The sequence below is a fragment of the Argopecten irradians genome, chromosome 6, assembly GCF_041381155.1.
Source record: "Argopecten irradians isolate NY chromosome 6, Ai_NY, whole genome shotgun sequence".
NCBI lineage: Eukaryota > Metazoa > Mollusca > Bivalvia > Pectinida > Pectinidae > Argopecten > Argopecten irradians.
The window spans coordinates 3458148-3479017 of NC_091139.1; the positions used below are offsets into that span (position 1 = coordinate 3458148).

The window sequence follows — 20870 nt, forward strand, 5'->3', positions numbered from 1 at the left end:
GGAGCAGACGATTTAGTTATTTTCTTCATTACAAAAGTACTTACTTTATATCAATTAACACCCATTGAAAAGTCTGAGCTACTTATTTTACTTCAAGTTCAAAAAATGAAAAACCAAAGATCACTAACATACAACCATTAACACCATTGAAAAGTCCTGTAGCTTCTAATGTTAACTTCAAAGTTTTAAACATATGAAAAATCATTAACTGAGCATCCCGCAAAACAATATCCTTTTCACTACATTCCTACATGGAATTAAGTTACTGAATTACGTCATGCACCAGAAGGCGAAACAAATTTAAGATTATTGATTTCTTTTATACTAAGGTCATATATATAGCACGATTATACACCAAGACCTAGCGTTTCAAAAGACTTTATATACAAATAGTGCTACTGTACGTCCGGTGAGGGCAATCTTTCACAAGGAAACGTAATCCATCAACGAACAAATAAAATTTACACACGAGCTATTTATAAAAAGCTTTTTAAGTAACCTAGTACATCTGAAACTGTTCTTAGGAAGAGTTATCTGAGCATAACAACAAGCATTGAATTCACTATGAGAAAAAGAGATCTCATATTCCACATTCATTGATGATGTGAGCTATCTGTATTTGTTTTATAAGTCCATGCAGAAATATTCAAATATCATTACAATGACAGATTTTTATCATAGAAAATGTGAATTGTAGATTTAACATCCGAAATAGAGGTCCCCCGCAACTCTATTTCGATGTCGTGGAAAAGAATCCCAGTCATAATCAGTATCTCAAATCACAATTCATGTACATAATTTAAACATATTTTATTGACATATTAGCAGTAGGATTCGGCACAAGTTACTTCTAACTTACCAAAACAACCCCTTCATTTCAATTTACAACCCATATGATACATACTGTGACGTCATAGTCATAAGATGGCTTTATATTATAGATATTATATTATGATTATCCAAATTATGTGTACATTCTAGTTTAAGCGCGTCCTCAAATCTAAGGAGTAGTGAGACATACTCTCAAAATCAACAACTTTTAGAGACACGTTTTTATCATTATTATTCTATTTCAAATAGTAGTTTGATTTATTTACAAGGAATCTTATAACTATGAAAGATTCTGAACATTTGCTAAAAATAAAATATATATATCTAATATATAAAGTAATTTGCTCACTACTTTCACTGTGTATCAAATATCAATTCGATCACATTGCATTTACCAAATATCGTAATAAACTGTAGACTGCAAGGCAATCGTATTACCCGAGGTCTTCGACATATTACCCCCCCTCCCTAGGACACTGCCTGACTAGTGCAATCGATGTAATTTTAATATCAAACCAATACACATTTGTAAATAAATAGACAAAATGTTCAAATGAACTCCTCTCATGAGAATTTAACCTTTCCTCTCCACTTTCATCATCCAATTTTCCAGTTTATAAAGATTTTAATTGAAATAACATTTACTAGCTTATTCTTAATAACAAAGCTCTCTCTTAAATACACTTTATTTTGTATGTAAACTTCATTATTGCATTAAATACTAATATGTAGAAGTGATCTTTTTTAAACGATATGGTCAACAGAGATTCGATACTTAAATACAAAATATCGTCAATATACTTGTACGAAACCTTCCACACACATGTACATACAATGTGTATTGTACACTCTTGTAATATATGCGACAATAGAAAAAAAAATGAAAAAATTAAACAAAGTCACTTAGAAAACATTACCAGTCTATTGAAAATTTCTGAGGGCGAAGTGAGATAAGGATAAATACAGTGTATTGAAATAACGAGTAACGGTGGCTCCATAGCTCAGTTGGTTAGAGCGCAGTCTAGTATAACTTTATATAGTAAACTGGGGAGGTCGAGGGTTCGACTCCCACTAGAGCCTTGAATTCATTCCATCCTATTTTTATTTAAACTAACGTTTGACTCGTTTTCATTTCACCTAACATAAAATTTTAATCATTTCTTACATTCCTTCTATTAGTTTATACTAATAAACATCGTCCACTTTCATTGGTTGACACTAGTCTTTACACCTATTAAGCACCTTCCGAAATGTTTTATATTTTTGGAAAGAAAAACGATATCTAATTGCTAGAGTCAGCAAAACATTCCTTAACTACCCATGATTGTTTATTTCTAAATAACAAATGATTTTAATGTTACCCCCCCGCCGACGTTATGCCGATACTTGACTATCTTTGGTTGAAATGAAACTGTTAATCTTTACAAATCTTTCACTGATTAATTTATCCGGTATATCTATTTCTGATGTTAAAAAAACCTTATGTTTGCATGCGGAAATGGCATGTGGCCCTTAAACATTTCTTTTACTTTGTATGCCTGCAATCATGGTTATCTTCGAAGAAAATTGGTCATTAAATATTCCATTCTACAAAATATCATCAACATATTTGTTACAAAACCTCCAGAATATATATGACACAATCGTTAATAATCAACTGACATATCATAAGTGAAAATTAGGACTTGTGTTGAGAAAATGAAAAAGGAAATTACACAAAATCGCTTGGAATACACACTGATGTTACCTGACTAATTGAAAACCTCCGAGGGTGCTGAAGGATAAGGCTTACGACAAAAGTGCCCATTAAACTAATGACAAGAAACTGAAGGTAATTGTTGATGTAATCAGTCTTGATTTTTTATCATTCATATAACGAATATAAATAAGGAAAACATAATGTATTATTACAAGACAAATAAATACATTAAATTGTATTGTATAATTGCTATACATTACTACTTATTGAATTTCCCTAAGGTTACTGAAGTGTTAACATTCATCAGATAAGGATAATATGAAATTATATATCACTACATACATCGGCTCCATAGCTCAGTTGGTTAGAGCGCCAGTCTAGTAAACTGGAGGTCGAGGGTTCGACTCCCTCTGGAGCCTTGTTTCCAAACTGTTTCATTTTTAAATGACATAGAATGACCAAGACATATGTGAACGACTTATGTAAACCCTTGCTTCACATATTTATTTCATTATTTTTACATATTACTTATAATTTGATATCAAGCACAATGTGTCCTACAAACTCAATAGATTATGATAATAATCAGTAAGAAAATATTTAAAACGCTTCGATAAACAGTATAAAGAGCTGATCTTCGCCTTTGTAGAAACTGTTATAAATAAATGAACTATATGATATGCATAGCTACACAAATGGATTAAAAATAAACCTGATAACAAAACCGACCAATCAAATTGTTTAAAAATAAAATTGATAACTAAGAACGATTTTAGTCGGACATTTCTAAAGTTTCTTCTAACGTGTTCTCAAAATTCTAACTCTTAATTGGGCATTCAAAAATATCGGAAAACAAATGATAGTTAGTTTTTTTACTAACGTTTGACTAATCTACCGTTTGCTTTCTCATTGAAGTGTCAAGAATCAAAATATATATTTATCGTTCTAAATTGAACATATTACCAACAACAAACTAAGACAATGATAACAAAATTCAACAGTACAAACCTCGTACATCGTAAATGGCACGTAAGAAGGTGACATATGTTTCACAAGTCGTGGGACGTCGCCGGATATCGAATAGCATATGTGATGGAAAAGGATATAGGTTGTTCTTCGTCGAATGTACCTTAAATGACAATGATCGGTTATGTTTGAACAAAAAAGGAAAGAAAATACATGTATGAAATGTTGATACATATTTGTGTATATAGGAAAACTCATTGAAAAGGACATGTGGACTAGAACCAGTGGTATCCTTCAGAACATTAAATGTTTATATGCAAATTAAGTGATGGAGACATATTACATCTTCATGAATAGTGCCAAAGGGCTTTAACCTGTTGCTTCAGAGCATCGATTTATTTCAACATAGTATTTTATGTATAGGCAAACAAATAATCAAGAAACCAAATGGCGATATCATCATCTTTAGGAACACATTTCAGTAATCAACATTATATTTTTCTTTCTTTTGATGCAAATTGTTATTTGTCGAAAATCGGTGAACACGGAACATTTTTATTTTGAAAATGAAAGATTTGTCTTTTCTTTCTTTTTCTCAAACCAGAAGATGAAAGCCAATATGGACTATAGAATATACTGTTTTATTGAAACCACGTACATTGTATATGTTATATTCGAACGAAAAGGCATTTGTCAATACAAAAAACTAATAAAAATCGCCTCTATCACAAACTCGTAATTTTGATCAGCTGTTTACATATTAAGTATAGGAAGTAAGAATCCTCCATAACAGAACAGAAGAAGAAGTCCAAAAAAGAAAGATTCTTTATTGAAACTACAAGGTATTCAATAAAAAGAGTGTCTAATAGAGTTTCAAGACTCACAAGAAGTTTTTGCACCTCTTGACATTCCCAAAGCAAGTGTGTAATAGTTTCATATTCCGAGTTGCAAAGTGTACACATAGGCGACGGAACAATTCGAGCTTTAAATGAAAAAGAATAAGTTGCCAGAATATTATGATTAACTCTATATTGAAACCACTGAAATTTTGTGTTTTTTTTGTAATCATAAATGGAAGCTTAAAAACATTTTTCCATGATATATATACTCAAATCGAAAATTGAATTCCATTTCTTTTGTCCTGATGGTACAATATTGGTTTTTCATCAGACTATTATAAAATACTTTGGAACCTTTAGATTTGCTAAACATTTGCTCATAATATATTGGAATAAATGGACAAGGTATTTCTGTTTTAGGAAAACCTGGATTGCGATTAAATTGTTTTACTGCTGAAATAACACTGTGATACTGAAGGAAGTTAGTCTCTATGTGATATTTTTGAGTAAATTCTTCAAAAGTATAAAATCTACCAGAATCATAGTCTCTTATTCAATCCTTTATATTTATAACTCCCTTTTTATACCAGTCTCTAATGAAAATTGACTTTCAAACTTTAAAACTTATTAACTTAAAACGGTTTTTTGTTTTCAGAATACAGGAAGTTGATATGCGAAATTTAAGAACAATATGCATTTCTTAAATAAAGCTTTTTTTCTGAAAATATCTAGCTCTTTATTTTTTATTCTAAAGATTTGAATAAATATTGATATTTAGCAAGATGGATATCTCTCAATAACCATTGGCATTACACTCTTTGCCATTCGGTGGAAAACGAGCAATAAAGAAGTAGATATCAGAACTTGTATCGTGAAAATGACAATATAAAAACTATATTTACACAAATAATGATTACCTGTTCTACCGAAATAATCAGAGGTAATGTTCAAATTACCTCAACGTATATTAGCACATGTAATAGATGAAAATACCGGCTCCATAGCTCAGTTGGTTAGAGCGCCAGTCTAGTAAACTGGAGGTCGAGGGTTCGACTCCCTCTGGAGCCTGGTTTGACAATTCATCTTTTTTTGTAGTAAACACATTAGATATGCAAAAATATAAAATCCTAAATGAACCTTTTCCTCGTTTTAACATGTCTTCACTTAAACCATAATTTTTTTTATATTTTATATATGATTTGATAACATAACTTGCAACTTAACAGCTTATGCTTATGTTTTTATAGCTTTTATTTGAAATTGGTATGTGTAGTTTGTTTTAGAAGGAATCTAATGACTAAGAACGATTGACATATAGAATGAGAACATTTTCTGAAAATGTCTACTTCTTCATTGGCCATTCCAAAGATATGAATAAATGTTTTTTTTTATAAATTATATAAATTGAGTATATTTTATCAAAGATACAATGTAGGCTGTTTATTGGAAGGGAGGTAACAATTTTAAGATATATCTCTTAAAACAACTGTTTGTCCTATTCACCTGGTTGTTTGGCTTGTTCCCTAATTTTACTTTATTCAAACCGTGTAAAAGTTCTATAGAAATGGTCAATGAAGATTCGTCAATACACTAATTCAAAAACTTCGCCTATGTCACAAATGTGATAAACTAGTTACATTTTATCATATTAAGTATAAGAAGTAGATATCAGGACTTCCATCGTAAAAATGAAAATAAAAACTACACACAAAATTCCATGACGCAATAATGATTACCTGTCTACCGAAATATTCTGAGCAAACGATCAAATTACCTCACGCTATATTAGTACATGTACTAATTGAAAATATCGGCTCCATAGCTCAGTTGGTTAGAGCGCCAGTCTTGTAAACTGGAGGTCGATTCGACTCCCTCTGGAGCCTGCTTTTTCAATTCATCTATTTTTGTCAAAACAAACTATGACAAAAATGATGAAATCTCAAATGAATATTTTACCTGCTTTAACATGTCTTTACTGATCTTCTGAATTTTATTTATATTTTATATATGTTTTGATAACATAACTTGCAAATTAATAGCTTACGCGTAGACAAATAATGTTTGTATAGCTCACTTTTTGAAGCTGGCATGTGTAGTTTGTTTTAGAAGGAAATTAGAACATTTTCTGAAAATGTTTACTTCTTCACTGGCCATTCCAATGATTTGAATGAATGTTAACGTTTAGCTAGATTGGTAGTACAATGTAGTGCCTTTATCAAAAATGCATTGTAAGCTGTTTGTTGGAAGTGAGGTAGCAAGAATTATTTATATCTATTTCGTGTTCGTATTATGTTTCTGTGTATAAGATGTAATTCAATATCATTTTCATATATATTTTCTATCAGACTAAAGAGACTTAAAGATGCTCCACCGCTGACAAATGATAATTTTTCTCTATCAAAAACAGGACCAGACGATTTAGTATTTTTCTTCAGTTACAAAAGTTACTTACTTTACACCATTAACACCATTGAAAAGTCTGAGCTTCTTATTTGACTTCAAGTTAAAAAATATGAAAAATAATTAATTGCATCCCGAAAAAAATTCCTTTGCACTACATCCTATATGGAATGAAGTACTGATTGCGCATGCACCAAAGGCGAAACAAATTATGTTATGTTATTTTTTTAATTAGGCATATATATACACGATTATACACCAATCATTGTTCAAATGATTAATATAATTTATGCTCTGGCGTCGGTGGAGCATCTTTAAGGAAACGTATCATTAAGAAGAAATAAAATTTACAACGAGATTTTTGAAAAGCTTTTAAGTACCGGACATCTGAAACGTGCTTTGGAGAGTTATCTGACCATAACAACAAGCATTGAATTCACTTGGAGAAAAAGAGGTCTCATATTCCACAATCATTGATGATGTGAGCTATCTGTATTTGTTTTATAAGTCATAGAAATATTCAAATATCATTACAATGACAGATGTTTTATCTAGAAATTGTGAATTGGTAGATTTAACATCCGAAATAGAGGTCCCCCGCAACTCTATTTCGATGTCGTGGAAAAGAATCCCAGTCATTATCAGTATCTCAAATCACAATTCATGTTCATAATTTAAACATATTTTATTGACATATTAGCAGCAGGATTCGGCACAAGTTACTTCTAACTTACAAAACAACCCCTTCATTTCAATTTACAACCCATATGATACATACTGTGACGTCATAGTCATAAGATGGCTTTATATTATAGATATTATATTATGATTATCCAAATTATGTGTACATTCTAGTTTAAATCCTCAAATTAAGGGAAGGAGACATACTTCAAAATCATCATCTTTAGGAACACGTTTTTATCATTATTTTTCTATTTCTATGTGTAGTTTGTTTTACAAGGAATCTTATAACTATGAAAGATTGACATTTCTAAAAATAATATATATATATGTATTGTTTTCTCTCTATCTTTCTGTATATCAGATATAAATTTGATACTTTCATTTTCATATATCGGATAAAAGAGACTGCAGGCAACGTATTACCGAGGGTTCGACTACCCTCTGGACCCTTGCTTTCAATCCATTTATTTTTATCAAAATAAATAACATTTGTAAATAAAAGACAAAATGTCAAATAAACGCTTTCATTGATTTAACTTTCCTCCACTTCATCTTCCTATTTTACAGTTATAATGATTTAATGAAATAACTTTACTAGCTTATTCTTAATAACAAAGTTCTCTTTAAATACACTTTATTTTGTTGTAAACTTCATTATTGCATAAATACTAATATGTAGAAGTGATCTTTAAACGATATTGTCAACAGAGATTCGATACTTAAATACAAAATATCGTCAATATACTTGTACGAAACCTTCCACACACATGTACATACAATGTGTATTGTACACTCTTGTAATATATGCGACAATATGAAAAAAAAATAAAATCATACACTAACATTACCAGTCTATTGAAAATTTCTGAGGGCGAAGTGAGATAAGGATAAATACAGTGTATTGAAATAACGAGTAACGGTGGCTCCATAGCTCATTTGGTTAGAGCGCCAGTCTAGTATAATTTTATATAGTATAACTGGAGGTCGAGGGTTCGACTCCCTGTAGAGCCTTGAATTCATTCCATCCTATTTTTATTTAAACACTTGACATTAGATAAAAAATAACTTCTTACTCGTTTTCACTTGTCTTCACCTAAGCATAATGTTTTATATTTTATATCATTTGAAAACATTCCTTGCTAATTTGTTTATTCTAAATAACAAATGATTTTAATAGGCTTAGACACTTTTATTTGGTTGAAACTATATTTATTCACTGATTAATTTATCCTTTATTCTAAATAAAAAAATATGTTTAAATGCCCTTAAACATTTTACTTTGTATGCTGCAATCATGTTATCTTCGAAGAAAATGGTCAGTAAATATTCCATTCTACAAAATATCATCAACATATTTGTACAAAACCTCCAGAATATATATGACACAATCGTTAATAATCAACTGACATATCATAAGTGAAAATTAGGACTTGTGTTGAGAAAATGAAAAAGGAAATTACACAAAATCGCTTGGAATACACACTGATGTTACCTGACTAATTGAAAACCTCCGAGGGTGCTGAAGGATAAGGCTTACGACAAAAGTGCCCATTAAACTAATGACAAGAAACTGAAGGTAATTGTTGATGTAATCAGTCTTGATTTTTTATCATTCATATAACGAATATAAATAAGGAAACATAATGTATTATTACAAGATAAATAAATACATTAAATTGTATTGTATAATTGCTATACATTACTACTTATTGAATTTCCCTAAGGTTACTGAAGTGTTAACATTCATCAGATACGGATAATATGAAATTATATATCATTACATACATCGGCTCCATAGCTCAGTTGGTTAGAGCGCCAGTCTAGTAAACTGGAGGTCGAGGGTTCGACTCCCTCTGGAGCCTTGTTTCCAAACTGTTTCATTTTTAAATGACATAGAATGTCCAAGACATATGTGAACGACTTATGTAAACCCTTGCTTCACATATTTATGTCATTATTTTTACATATTACTTATAATTTGATATCAAGCACAATGTGTCCTACAAACTCAATAGATTATGATAATAATCAGTAAGAAAATATTTAAAACGCTTCGATAAACAGTATAAAAAGAGCTGATCTTCGCCTTTGTAGAAAATTTTATAAATAAATGAACTATATGATATGCATAGCTACACAAATGGATTAAAAATAAACCTGATAACAAAAACCGACCAATCAAATTGTTTGAAAATAAAATTGATAACTAAGAACGATTTTTAGTCGGACATTTCTAACGTTTCTTATAACGTGTTCTCAAAATTTCTAACTCTTAATTGGGCATTCAAAATATCGGAAAACAAATAATAGTTAGTTTTCTTACTAACGTTTGACTAATCTACCGTTTGCTTTCTCATTGAAGTGTCAAGAATCAAAATATATATTTATCGTTCTAAATTGAACATATTACCAACAACAAACTAAGACAATGATTACAAAATTCAACAGTACAACCTTGTACATCGTAAATGGCACGTGAGAAGGTGACATATGTTTCACAAGTCGTGGACATCGCCGGATATCGAATAGCATATGTGATGGAAAAGGATATAGGTTGTTCTTCGTCGAATGTACCTTAAAGACAATGATCGGTTATGTTTGAACAAAAAAGGAAAGAAAATACATGTATGAAATGTTGATACATATTTGTGTATATAGGAAACTCATTGAAAAGGACATGTGGACTAGAACCAGTGGTATCCTTCATAACATTAAATGTTTATATGCAAATTAAGTGATGGAGACATATTACATCTTAATGATAGTGCCAAAGGGCTTTAACCTGTTGCTTCAGAGCATCGATTTATATCAACTAAGTATTTTATGTATTGGCCAAACAACTAATCAAGAAACCAAATGGCGATATCATCATCTTTAGGAACACATTTCAGTAATCAACATTATATTTTTCTTTCTTTTTGATGCAAATTGTTATTTGTCGAAAATCGGTGAACACGGAACATTTTTATTTTGAAAATGAAAGATTTGTCTTTTCTTTCTTTTTCTCAAACCAGAAGATGAAAGCCAATATGGACTATAGAATATACTGTTTTATTGAAACCACGTACATTGTATATGTTATATTCGAACGAAAAGGCATTTGTCAATACAAAAACTAATAAAAATCGCCTCTATCACAAACTCGTAATTTTGATCAGCTGTTTACATATTAAGTATAGGAAGTAAGAATCCTCCATAACAGAACAGAAGAAGTCCAAAAAAGAAAGATTCTTTATTGAAACTACAAGGTATTCAATAAAAAGAGTGTCTAAAAGAGTTTCAAGACTCACAAGAAGTTTTTGCACCTCTTGACATTCCCAAAGCAAGTGTGTAATAGTTTCATATTCCGAGTTGCAAAGTGTACACATAGGCGACGGAACAATTCGAGCTTTAAATAAAAAAGAATAAGTTGCCAGAATATTATGATTAACTCTATATTGAAACCACTGAAATTTTGTGTTTTTTTGTAATCATAAATGGAAGCTTAAAAACATTTTTCCATGATATATTACTCAAATCGAAAATTGAATTCCATTTCTTTTGTCCTGATGGTACAATATTGGTTTTTATCAGACTATTATAAAATACTTTGGAACCTTTAGATTTGCTAAACATTTGCTCATAATATATTGGAATAAATGGACAAGGTATTTCTGTTTTAGGAAAACCTGGATTGCGATTAAATTGTTTTACTGCTGAAATAACACTGTGATACTGAAGGAAGTTAGTCTCTATGTGATATTTTTGAGTAAATTCTTCAAAAGTATAAAATCTACCAGAATCATAGTCTCTTATTCAATCCTTTATATTTATAACTCCCTTTTTATACCAGTCTCTAATGAAAATTGACTTTCAAACTTTAAAACTTATTAACTTAAAACGGTTTTTTGTTTTCAGAATACAGGAAGTTGGTATGCGAAATTTAAGAACAATATGCATTTCTTAAATAAAGCTTTTTTTCTGAAAATATCTAGCTCTTTATTTTTTATTCTAAAGATTTGAATAAATATTGATATTTAGCAAGATGGATATCTCTCAATAACCATTGGCATTACACTCTTTGCCATTCGGTGGAAAACGAGCAATAAAGAAGTAGATATCAGAACTTGTATCGTAAAAATGACAATATAAAAACTATATTTACACAAATAATGATTACCTGTCTACCGAAATAATCAGAGGTAATGTTCAAATTACCTCAACGTATATTAGCACATGTAATAGATGAAAATATCGGCTCCATAGCTCAGTTGGTTAGAGCGCCAGTCTAGTAAACTGGAGGTCGAGGGTTCGACTCCCTCTGGAGCCTGGTTGACAATTCATCTATTTTTGTAGTAAACACATTAGATATGCAAAAATTATAAAATCCTAAATGAACCTTTTCCTCGCTTTAACATGTCTTCACTTAAACCATATTTTTTTTATATTTTATATATGATTTGATAACATAACTTGCAACTTAACAGCTTATGCTTATGTGTTTATAGCTTTTATTTGAAATTGGTATGTGTATTTTGTTTTAGAAGGAATCTAATGACTAAGAACGATTGACATATCTAGAATTAGAACATTTTCTGAAAATGTCTACTTCTTCATTGGCCATTCCAAAGATATGAATAAATGTTATTTTTTATTTATATAAATTGGTACTATAATGAGTATATTTTATCAAAGATACAATGTAGGCTGTTTATTGGAAGGGAGGTAACAATTTTAAGATATATCTCTTAAAACAACTGTTTGTCCTATTCACCTGGTTGTTTGGTTGTTCCCTAATTTTACTTTATTCAAACCGTGTAAAAGTTCTATAGAAATGGTCAATAAAGATTCGTCAATACACTAATTCAAAAACTTCGCCTATGTCACAAATGTGATAAACTAGTTACATTTTATCATATTAAGTATAAGAAGTAGATATCAGGACTTCCATCGTAAAAATGAAAATAAAAACTACACACAAAATTCCATGACGCAATAATGATTACCTGTCTACCAAAATATTCTGAGCAAACGATCAAATTACCTCACGCTATATTAGTACATGTACTAATTTAAAATATCGGCTCCATAGCTCAGTTGGTTAGAGCGCCAGTCTTGTAAACTGGAGGTCGAGGGTTCGACTCCCTCTGGAGCCTGCTTTTTCAATTCATCTATTTTTGTCAAAACAAACTATGACAGAAAATGATAAAATCTCAAATGAATATTTTACTTGCTTTAACATGTCTTTACTGAATCTGAATTTTATTTATATTTTATATATGTTTTGATAACATAGCTTACGCTTAGACAAATAATGTTTGTATAGCTCACTTTTTGAAGCTGGCATGTGTAGTTTGTTTTAGAAGGAAATTAGAACATTTTCTGAAAATGTTTACTTCTTCACTGGCCATTCCAATGATTTGAATGAATGTTAACGTTTAGCTAGATTGGTAGTACAATGTAGTGCCTTTATCAAAAATGCATTGTAAGCTGTTTGTTGGAAGTGAGGTAGCAAGAATTATTTATATCTATTTCGTGTTCGTATTATGTTTCTGTGTATAAGATGTAATTCAATATCATTTTCATATATATTTTCTATCAGACTAAAGAGACTTAAAGATGCTCCACCGCTGACAAATGATAATTTTTCTCTATCAAAAACAGGAGCAGACGATTTAGTATTTTTCTTCAGTTACAAAAGTTACTTACTTTACACCATTAACACCATTGAAAAGTCTGAGCATCTTATTTGACTTCAAGTTAAAAATATGAAAAATAATTAATTGCATCCCGAAAAAAATTCCTTTGCACTACATCCTATATGGAATGAAGTACTGATTGCGCATGCACCAAAGGCGAAACAAATTATGTTATGTTATTTTTTTAATTAGGCATATATATACACGATTATACACCAATCATTGTTCAAATGATTAATATCATTTATGCTCTGTCGTCGGTGGGGCATCTTTAAGGAAACGTTACATCAACGAAGAAATAAAATTTACAACGAGATTTTTAAAAGCTTTTAAGTACCGGACATCTGAAACGTGCTTTGGAGAGTTATCTGACCATAACAACAAGCATTGAGTTCACTTGGAGAAAAAGAGGTCTCATATTCCACATTCATTGATGATGTGAGCTATCTGTATTTGTTTTATAAGTCATAGAAATATTCAAATATCATTACAATGACAGATGTTTTATCTAGAAATTGTGAATTGGTAGATTTAACATCCGAAATAGAGGTCCCCCGCAACTCTATTTCGATGTCGTGGAAAAGAATCCCAGTCATTATCAGTATCTCAAATCACAATTCATGTTCATAATTTAAACATATTTTATTGACATATTAGCAGCAGGATTCGGCACAAGTTACTTCTAACTTACAAAACAACCCCTTCATTTCAATTTACAACCCATATGATACATACTGTGACGATATAGTCATAAGATGGCTTTATATTATAGATATTATATTATGATTATCCAAATTATGTGTACATTCTAGTTTAAATCCTCAAATTAAGGGAAGGAGACATACTTCAAAATCATCATCTTTAGGAACACGTTTTTATCATTATTTTTCTATTTCTATGTGTAGTTTGTTTTACAAGGAATCTTATAACTATGAAAGATTGACATTTCTAAAAATAATATATATATATATATATATGTATTGTTTTCTCTCTATCTTTCTGTGTATCAGATATAAATTTGATACTTTCATTTTCATATATCGGATAAAAGAGACTGCAGGCAACGTATTACCGAGGGTTCGACTACCCTCTGGACCCTTGCTTTCAATCCATTTATTTTTATCAAAATAAATAACATTTGTAAATAAAAGACAAAATGTCAAATAAACTCTCTCATTGATTTAACTTTCCTCCACTTCATCTTCCTATTTTACAGTTATAATGATTTAATGAAATAACTTTACTAGCTTATTCTTAATAACAAAGTTCTCTTTAAATACACTTTATTTTGTTGTAAACTTCATTATTGCATTAATACTAATATGTAGAAGTGATCTTTAAACGATATGGTCAACAGAGATTCGATACTTAAATACAAAATATCGTCAATATACTTGTACGAAACCTTCCACACACATGTACATACAATGTGTATTGTACACTCTTGTAATATATGCGACAATATGAAAAAAAAATGAAAAATTAAACAAAGTCACTTGGAACTCATACACTAACGTTACCAGTCTATTGAAAATTTCTGAGGGCGAAGTGAGATAAGGATAAATACAGTGTATTGAAATAACGAGTAACGGCGGCTCCATAGCTCAGTTGGTTAGAGCGCCAGTCTAGTAAACTGGAGGTCGAGGGTTCGACTCCCTCTGGAGCCTTGATTTCATACCATCCTATTTTTATTTAAACACTTGACATTATATAAAAAATAACTTCTTACTCGTTTTCACCTGTCTTCACCTAAGCATAATGTTTTATATTTTATATCATTTGAAAACATTCCTTGCTAATTTGTTTATTCTAAATAACAAATGATTTTAATACGCTTAGACACTTTTATTTGGTTGAAACTATCTTTATTCACTGATTAATTTATCCTTTATTCTAAATAAAAAAAATATGTTTAAATGCCCTTAAACATTTTACTTTGTATGCTGCAATCATGTTATCTTCGAAGAAAATGGTCAGTAAATATTCCATTCTACAAAATATCATCAACATATTTGTACAAAACCTCCAGAATATATATGACACAATCGTTAATAATCAACTGACATATCATAAGTGAAAATTAGGACTTGTGTTGAGAAAATGAAAAAGGAAATTACACAAAATCGCTTGGAATACACACTGATGTTACCTGACTAATTGAAAACCTCCGAGGGTTGCTGAAGGATAAGGCTTAAGACAAAAGTGCCCATTAAACTAATGACAAGAAACTGAAGGTAATTGTTGATGTAATCAGTCTTGATTTTTTATCATTCATATAACGAATATAAATAAGGAAACATAATGTATTATTACAAGACAAATAAATACATTAAATTGTATTGCATAATTGCTATACATTACTACTTATTGAATTTCCCTAAGGTTACTGAAGTGTTAACATTCATCAGATAAGGATAATATGAAATTATATATCACTACATACATCGGCTCCATAGCTCAGTTGGTTAGAGCGCCAGTCTAGTAAACTGGAGGTCGAGGGTTCGACTCCCTCTGGAGCCTTGTTTCCAAACTGTTTCATTTTTAAATGACATAGAATGTCCAAGACATATGTGAACGACTTATGTAAACCCTTGCTTCACATATTTATGTCATTATTTTTACATATTACTTATTATTTGATATCAAGCACAATGTGTCCTACAAACTCAATAGATTATGATAATAATCAGTAAGAAAATATTTAAAACGCTTCGATAAACAGTATAAAGAGCTGATCTTCGCCTTTGTAGAAACTGTTATAAATAAATGAACTATATGATATGCATAGCTACACAAATGGATTAAAAATAAACCTGATAACCAAAACCGACCAATCAAATTGTTTGAAAATAAAATTGATAACTAAGAACGATTTTTAGTCGGACATTTCTAACGTTTCTTATAACGTGTTCTCAAAATTTCTAACTCTTAATTGGGCATTCAAAATATCGGAAAACAAATAATAGTTAGTTTTCTTACTAACGTTTGACTAATCTACCGTTTGCTTTCTCATTGAAGTGTCAAGAATCAAAATATATATTTATCGTTCTAAATTGAACATATTACCAACAACAAACTAAGACAATGATTACAAAATTCAACAGTACAACCTTGTACATCGTAAATGGCACGTGAGAAGGTGACATATGTTTCACAAGTCGTGGACATCGCCGGATATCGAATAGCATATGTGATGGAAAAGGATATAGGTTGTTCTTCGTCGAATGTACCTTAAATGACAATGATCGGTTATATTTGAACAAAAAAGGAAAGAAAATACATGTATGAAATGTTGATACATATTTGTGTATATAGGAAACTCATTGAAAAGGACATGTGGACTAGAACCAGTGGTTTCAGAAAATCAGGCGTCCTCTGATTCATCGACAACATCCACTGATACTTCATATTCAGCAAACTGTATTTTAAAGAATTCAGAAATATTTCTGAAAATATAAGGAAAGCGGTAGAGAAACAGACACATGTTAATGACACTTCCACTATATTACATTGTTGTAACATATATAAGTCATATTCGAAAACATTTCATCAAAGATGCCATATCTTTATAAATATATTTTCTAATACAAAACCATCCCAGATACTGCAGGGGTTACTATCACTGTCGTTATATCCACAACGGTAGTGATACTAATACGTAATGGAATATCGAGGATGATGCTAAATAGATTTTGGAGATGATGAAAAAAAAAAGATTTAAAAATACATAAAATTACATGACATCAATTATTTTTCATTAAATATCGTAACACTGATAGATACGGATGGGATCAGTTACGCTGGACATAAAGCTTTTCACATCGGCTCCATAGCTCAGTTGGTTAGAGCGCCAGTCTAGTAAACTGGAGGTCGAGGGTCGAGGGTTCGACTCCCTCTGGAGCCTTGCTTTTTGAAACGTATAGATTAATTTTCTTAATAAACTTGACAGATGTATGGTAAAGAAATATTGAGTTTACACAATCGCGTTATAATTCAGTTGAAAAATTTCATTTTTCATAATGAATGTGAATTACTTGCAAATTAATACCTTACGCTTAGATATGTCTTATAGCTCACTTTTTGAAGCTGGCATGTTAGTTTGTTTTAGAAGGAAATTAAAACATTTTCTGAAAATGTTTACTTCTTCACTGGCCATTCCAATGATTTGAATGAATGTTAACGTTTAGCTAGATTGGTAGTACAATGTAGTGTCTTTATCAAAAATGCATTGTAAGCTGTTTGTTGGAAGTGAGGTAGCAAGAATTATTTATATCTATTTTGTGTTCGTATTATGTTTCTGTGTATAAGATGTAATTCAATATCATTTTCATATATATTTTCTATCAGACTAAAGAGACTTAAAGATGCTCCACCGCTGACAAATGATAATTTTTCTCTATCAAAAACAGGACCAGACGATTTAGTATTTTTCTTCAGTTACAAAAGTTACTTAGTTTACACCATTAACACCATTGAAAAGTCTGAGCATCTTATTTGACTTCAAGTTAAAAATATGAAAAATAATTAATTGCATCCCGAAAAAAATTCCTTTGCACTACATCCTATATGGAATGAAGTACTGATTGCTCATGCACCAAAGGCGAAACAAATTATGTTATGTTATTTTTTTTTAATTAGGCATATATATACACGATTATACACCAATCATTGTTCAAATGATTAATATCATTTATGCTCTGTCGTCGGTGGAGCATCTTTAAGGAAACGTATCATCAACGAAGAAATAAAATTTACAACGAGATTTTTAAAAGCTTTTAAGTACCGACATCTAAAACGTGCTTTGGAGAGTTATCTGACCATAACAACAAGCATTGAGTTCACTTGGAGAAAAAGAGGTCTCATATTCCACATTCATTGATGATGTGAGCTATCTGTATTTGTTTTATAAGTCATAGAAATATTCAAATATCATTACAATGACAGATGTTTTATCTAGAAATTGTGAATTGGTAGATTTAACATCCGAAATAGAGGTCCCCCGCAACTCTATTTCGATGTCGTGGAAAAGAATCCCAGTCATTATCAGTATCTCAAATCACAATTCATGTTCATAATTTAAACATATTTTATTGACATATTAGCAGCAGGATTCGGCACAAGTTACTTCTAACTTACAAAACAACCCCTTCATTTAAATTTACAACCCATATGATACATACTGTGACGTCATAGTCATAAGATGGCTTTATATTATAGATATTATATTATGATTATCCAAATTATGTGTACATTCTAGTTTAAATCCTCAAATTAAGGGAAGGAGACATACTTCAAAATCATCATCTTTAGGAACACGTTTTTATCATTATTTTTCTATTTCTATGTGTAGTTTGTTTTACAAGGAATCTTATAACTATGAAAGATTGACATTTCTAAAAATAAAAAAATATATATATATATATATGTATTATTTTCTCTTTATCTTTCTGTGTATCAGATATAAATTTGATACTTTCATTTTCATATATCGGATTAAAGAGACTGCAGGCAACGTATTACCGAGGGTTCGACTACCCTCTGGACCCTTGCTTTCAATCCATTTATTTTTATCAAAATAAATAACATTTGTAAATAAAAGACAAAATGTCAAATAAACTCTCTCATTGATTTAACTTTCCTCTACTTCATCTTCCTATTTTACAGTTATAATGATTTAATGAAATAACTTTACTAGCTTATTCTTAATAACAAAGTTCTCTTTAAATACACTTTATTTTGATGTAAACTTCATTATTGCATTAATACTAATATGTAGAAGTGATCTTTAAACGATACGGTCAACAGAGATTCGATACTTAAATACAAAATATCGTCAATATACTTGTACGAAACATTCCATACACATTTACATACAATGTGTATTGTACACTCTTATAATATATGCGACAATATGAAAAAAAAATGAAAAATTAAACAAAGTCACTTAGAACTCATACACTAACATTACCAGTCTATTGAAAATTTCTGAGGGCGAAGTGAGATAAGGATAAATACAGTGTATTGAAATAACGAGTAACGGTGGCTCCATAGCTCAGTTGGTTAGAGCGCCAGTCTAGTAAACTGGAGGTCGAGGGTTCGACTCCCTCTGGAGCCTTGAATTCATACCATCCTATTTTTATTTAAACACTTGACATTATATAAAAAATAACTTCTTACTCGTTTTCACCTGTCTTCACCTAAGCATAATGTTTTATATTTTATATCATTTGAAAACATTCCTTGCTAATTTGTTTATTCTAAAAAAACAAATGATTTTAATACGCTTAGACACTTTTATTTGGTTGAAACTATCTTTATTCACTGATTAATTTATCCTTTATTCTAAATAAAAAAAATATGTTTAAATGCCCTTAAACATTTTACTTTGTATGCTGCAATCATGTTATCTTCGAAGAAAATGGTCAGTAAATATTCCATTCTACAAAATATCATCAACATATTTGTACAAAACCTCCAGAATATATATGACACAATCGTTAATAATCAACTGACATATCATAAGTGAAAATTAGGACTTGTGTTGAGAAAATGAAAAAGGAAATTACACAAAATCGCTTGGAATACACACTGATGTTACCTGACTAATTGAAAACCTCCGAGGGTTGTGAAGGATAAGGCTTAAGACAAAAGTGCCCATTAAACTAATGACAAGAAACTGAAGGTAATTGTTGATGTAATCAGTCTTGATTTTTTATCATTCATATAACGAATATAAATAAGGAAACATAATGTATTATTACAAGATAAATAAATACATTAAATTGTATTGCATAATTGCTATACATTACTACTTATTGAATTTCCCTAAGGTTACTGAAGTGTTAACATTCATCAGATAAGGATAATATGAAATTATATATCACTACATACATCGGCTCCATAGCTCAGTTGGTTAGAGCGCCAGTCTAGTAAACTGGAGGTCGAGGGTTCGACTCCCTCTGGAGCCTTGTTTCCAAACTGGTTCATTTTTAAATGACATAGAATGTCCAAGACATATGTGAACGACTTATGTAAACCCTTGCTTCACATATTTATGTCAATATTTTTACATATTACTTATAATTTGATATCAAGCACAATGTGTCCTACAAACTCAATAGATTATGATAATAATCAGTAAGAAAATATTTAAAACGCTTCGATAAACAGTATAAAGAGCTGATCTTCGCCTTTGTAGAAACTTTTATAAATAAATGAACTATATGATATGCATAGCTACACAAATGGATTAAAAATAAACCTGATAACCAAAACCGACCAATCAAATTGTTTGAAAATAAAATTGATAACTAAGAACGATTTTTAGTCGGACATTTCTAACGTTTCTTATAACGTGTTCTCAAAATTTCTAACTCTTAATTGGGCATTCAAAATATCGGAAAACAAATAATAGTTAGTTTTCTTACTAACGTTTGACTAATCTACCGTTTGCTTTCTCATTGAAGTGTCAAGAATCAAAATATATATTTATCGTTCTAAATTGAACATATTACCAACAACAAACTAAGACAATGATAACAAAATTCAACAGTACAACCTCGTACATCGTAAATGGCACGTGAGAAGGTGACATATGTTTCACAAGTCGTAGACATCGCCGGATATCGAATAGCATATGTGATGGAAAAGGATATAGGTTGTTCTTCGTCGAATGTACCTTAAATGACAATGATCGGTTATATTTGAACAAAAAAGGAAAGAAAATACATGTATGAAATGTTGATACATATTTGTGTATATAGGAAACTCATT

General features: G+C 30.3%; 11 non-coding genes across 11 annotated transcripts; all 11 read left to right on the forward strand.

The window, feature by feature from the left end:
* Positions 1-2875: 2875 nt before the first annotated feature.
* Trnat-agu (transfer RNA threonine (anticodon AGU)) lies at positions 2876-2949 on the forward strand. The gene has a single exon. It is a non-coding gene; the product is annotated as a tRNA-Thr (tRNA).
* Positions 2950-5329: 2380 nt separating this feature from the next.
* Trnat-agu (transfer RNA threonine (anticodon AGU)) lies at positions 5330-5403 on the forward strand. The gene has a single exon. It is a non-coding gene; the product is annotated as a tRNA-Thr (tRNA).
* Positions 5404-6147: 744 nt separating this feature from the next.
* Positions 6148-6218, forward strand: Trnat-ugu (transfer RNA threonine (anticodon UGU)). The gene has a single exon. It is a non-coding gene; the product is annotated as a tRNA-Thr (tRNA).
* Positions 6219-9207: 2989 nt separating this feature from the next.
* On the forward strand, positions 9208-9281 carry Trnat-agu (transfer RNA threonine (anticodon AGU)). The gene has a single exon. It is a non-coding gene; the product is annotated as a tRNA-Thr (tRNA).
* A 2373-nt stretch (positions 9282-11654) lies between these two features.
* On the forward strand, positions 11655-11728 carry Trnat-agu (transfer RNA threonine (anticodon AGU)). Its single transcript has one exon. It is a non-coding gene; the product is annotated as a tRNA-Thr (tRNA).
* Positions 11729-12480: 752 nt separating this feature from the next.
* Trnat-ugu (transfer RNA threonine (anticodon UGU)) lies at positions 12481-12554 on the forward strand. The gene has a single exon. It is a non-coding gene; the product is annotated as a tRNA-Thr (tRNA).
* A 2136-nt stretch (positions 12555-14690) lies between these two features.
* On the forward strand, positions 14691-14764 carry Trnat-agu (transfer RNA threonine (anticodon AGU)). Its single transcript has one exon. It is a non-coding gene; the product is annotated as a tRNA-Thr (tRNA).
* Positions 14765-15543: 779 nt separating this feature from the next.
* Positions 15544-15617, forward strand: Trnat-agu (transfer RNA threonine (anticodon AGU)). The gene has a single exon. It is a non-coding gene; the product is annotated as a tRNA-Thr (tRNA).
* Positions 15618-16920: 1303 nt separating this feature from the next.
* Positions 16921-17001, forward strand: Trnat-agu (transfer RNA threonine (anticodon AGU)). Its single transcript has one exon. It is a non-coding gene; the product is annotated as a tRNA-Thr (tRNA).
* A 2137-nt stretch (positions 17002-19138) lies between these two features.
* On the forward strand, positions 19139-19212 carry Trnat-agu (transfer RNA threonine (anticodon AGU)). The gene has a single exon. It is a non-coding gene; the product is annotated as a tRNA-Thr (tRNA).
* A 779-nt stretch (positions 19213-19991) lies between these two features.
* Trnat-agu (transfer RNA threonine (anticodon AGU)) lies at positions 19992-20065 on the forward strand. The gene has a single exon. It is a non-coding gene; the product is annotated as a tRNA-Thr (tRNA).
* The last annotated feature ends 805 nt before the right edge of the window (positions 20066-20870 follow it).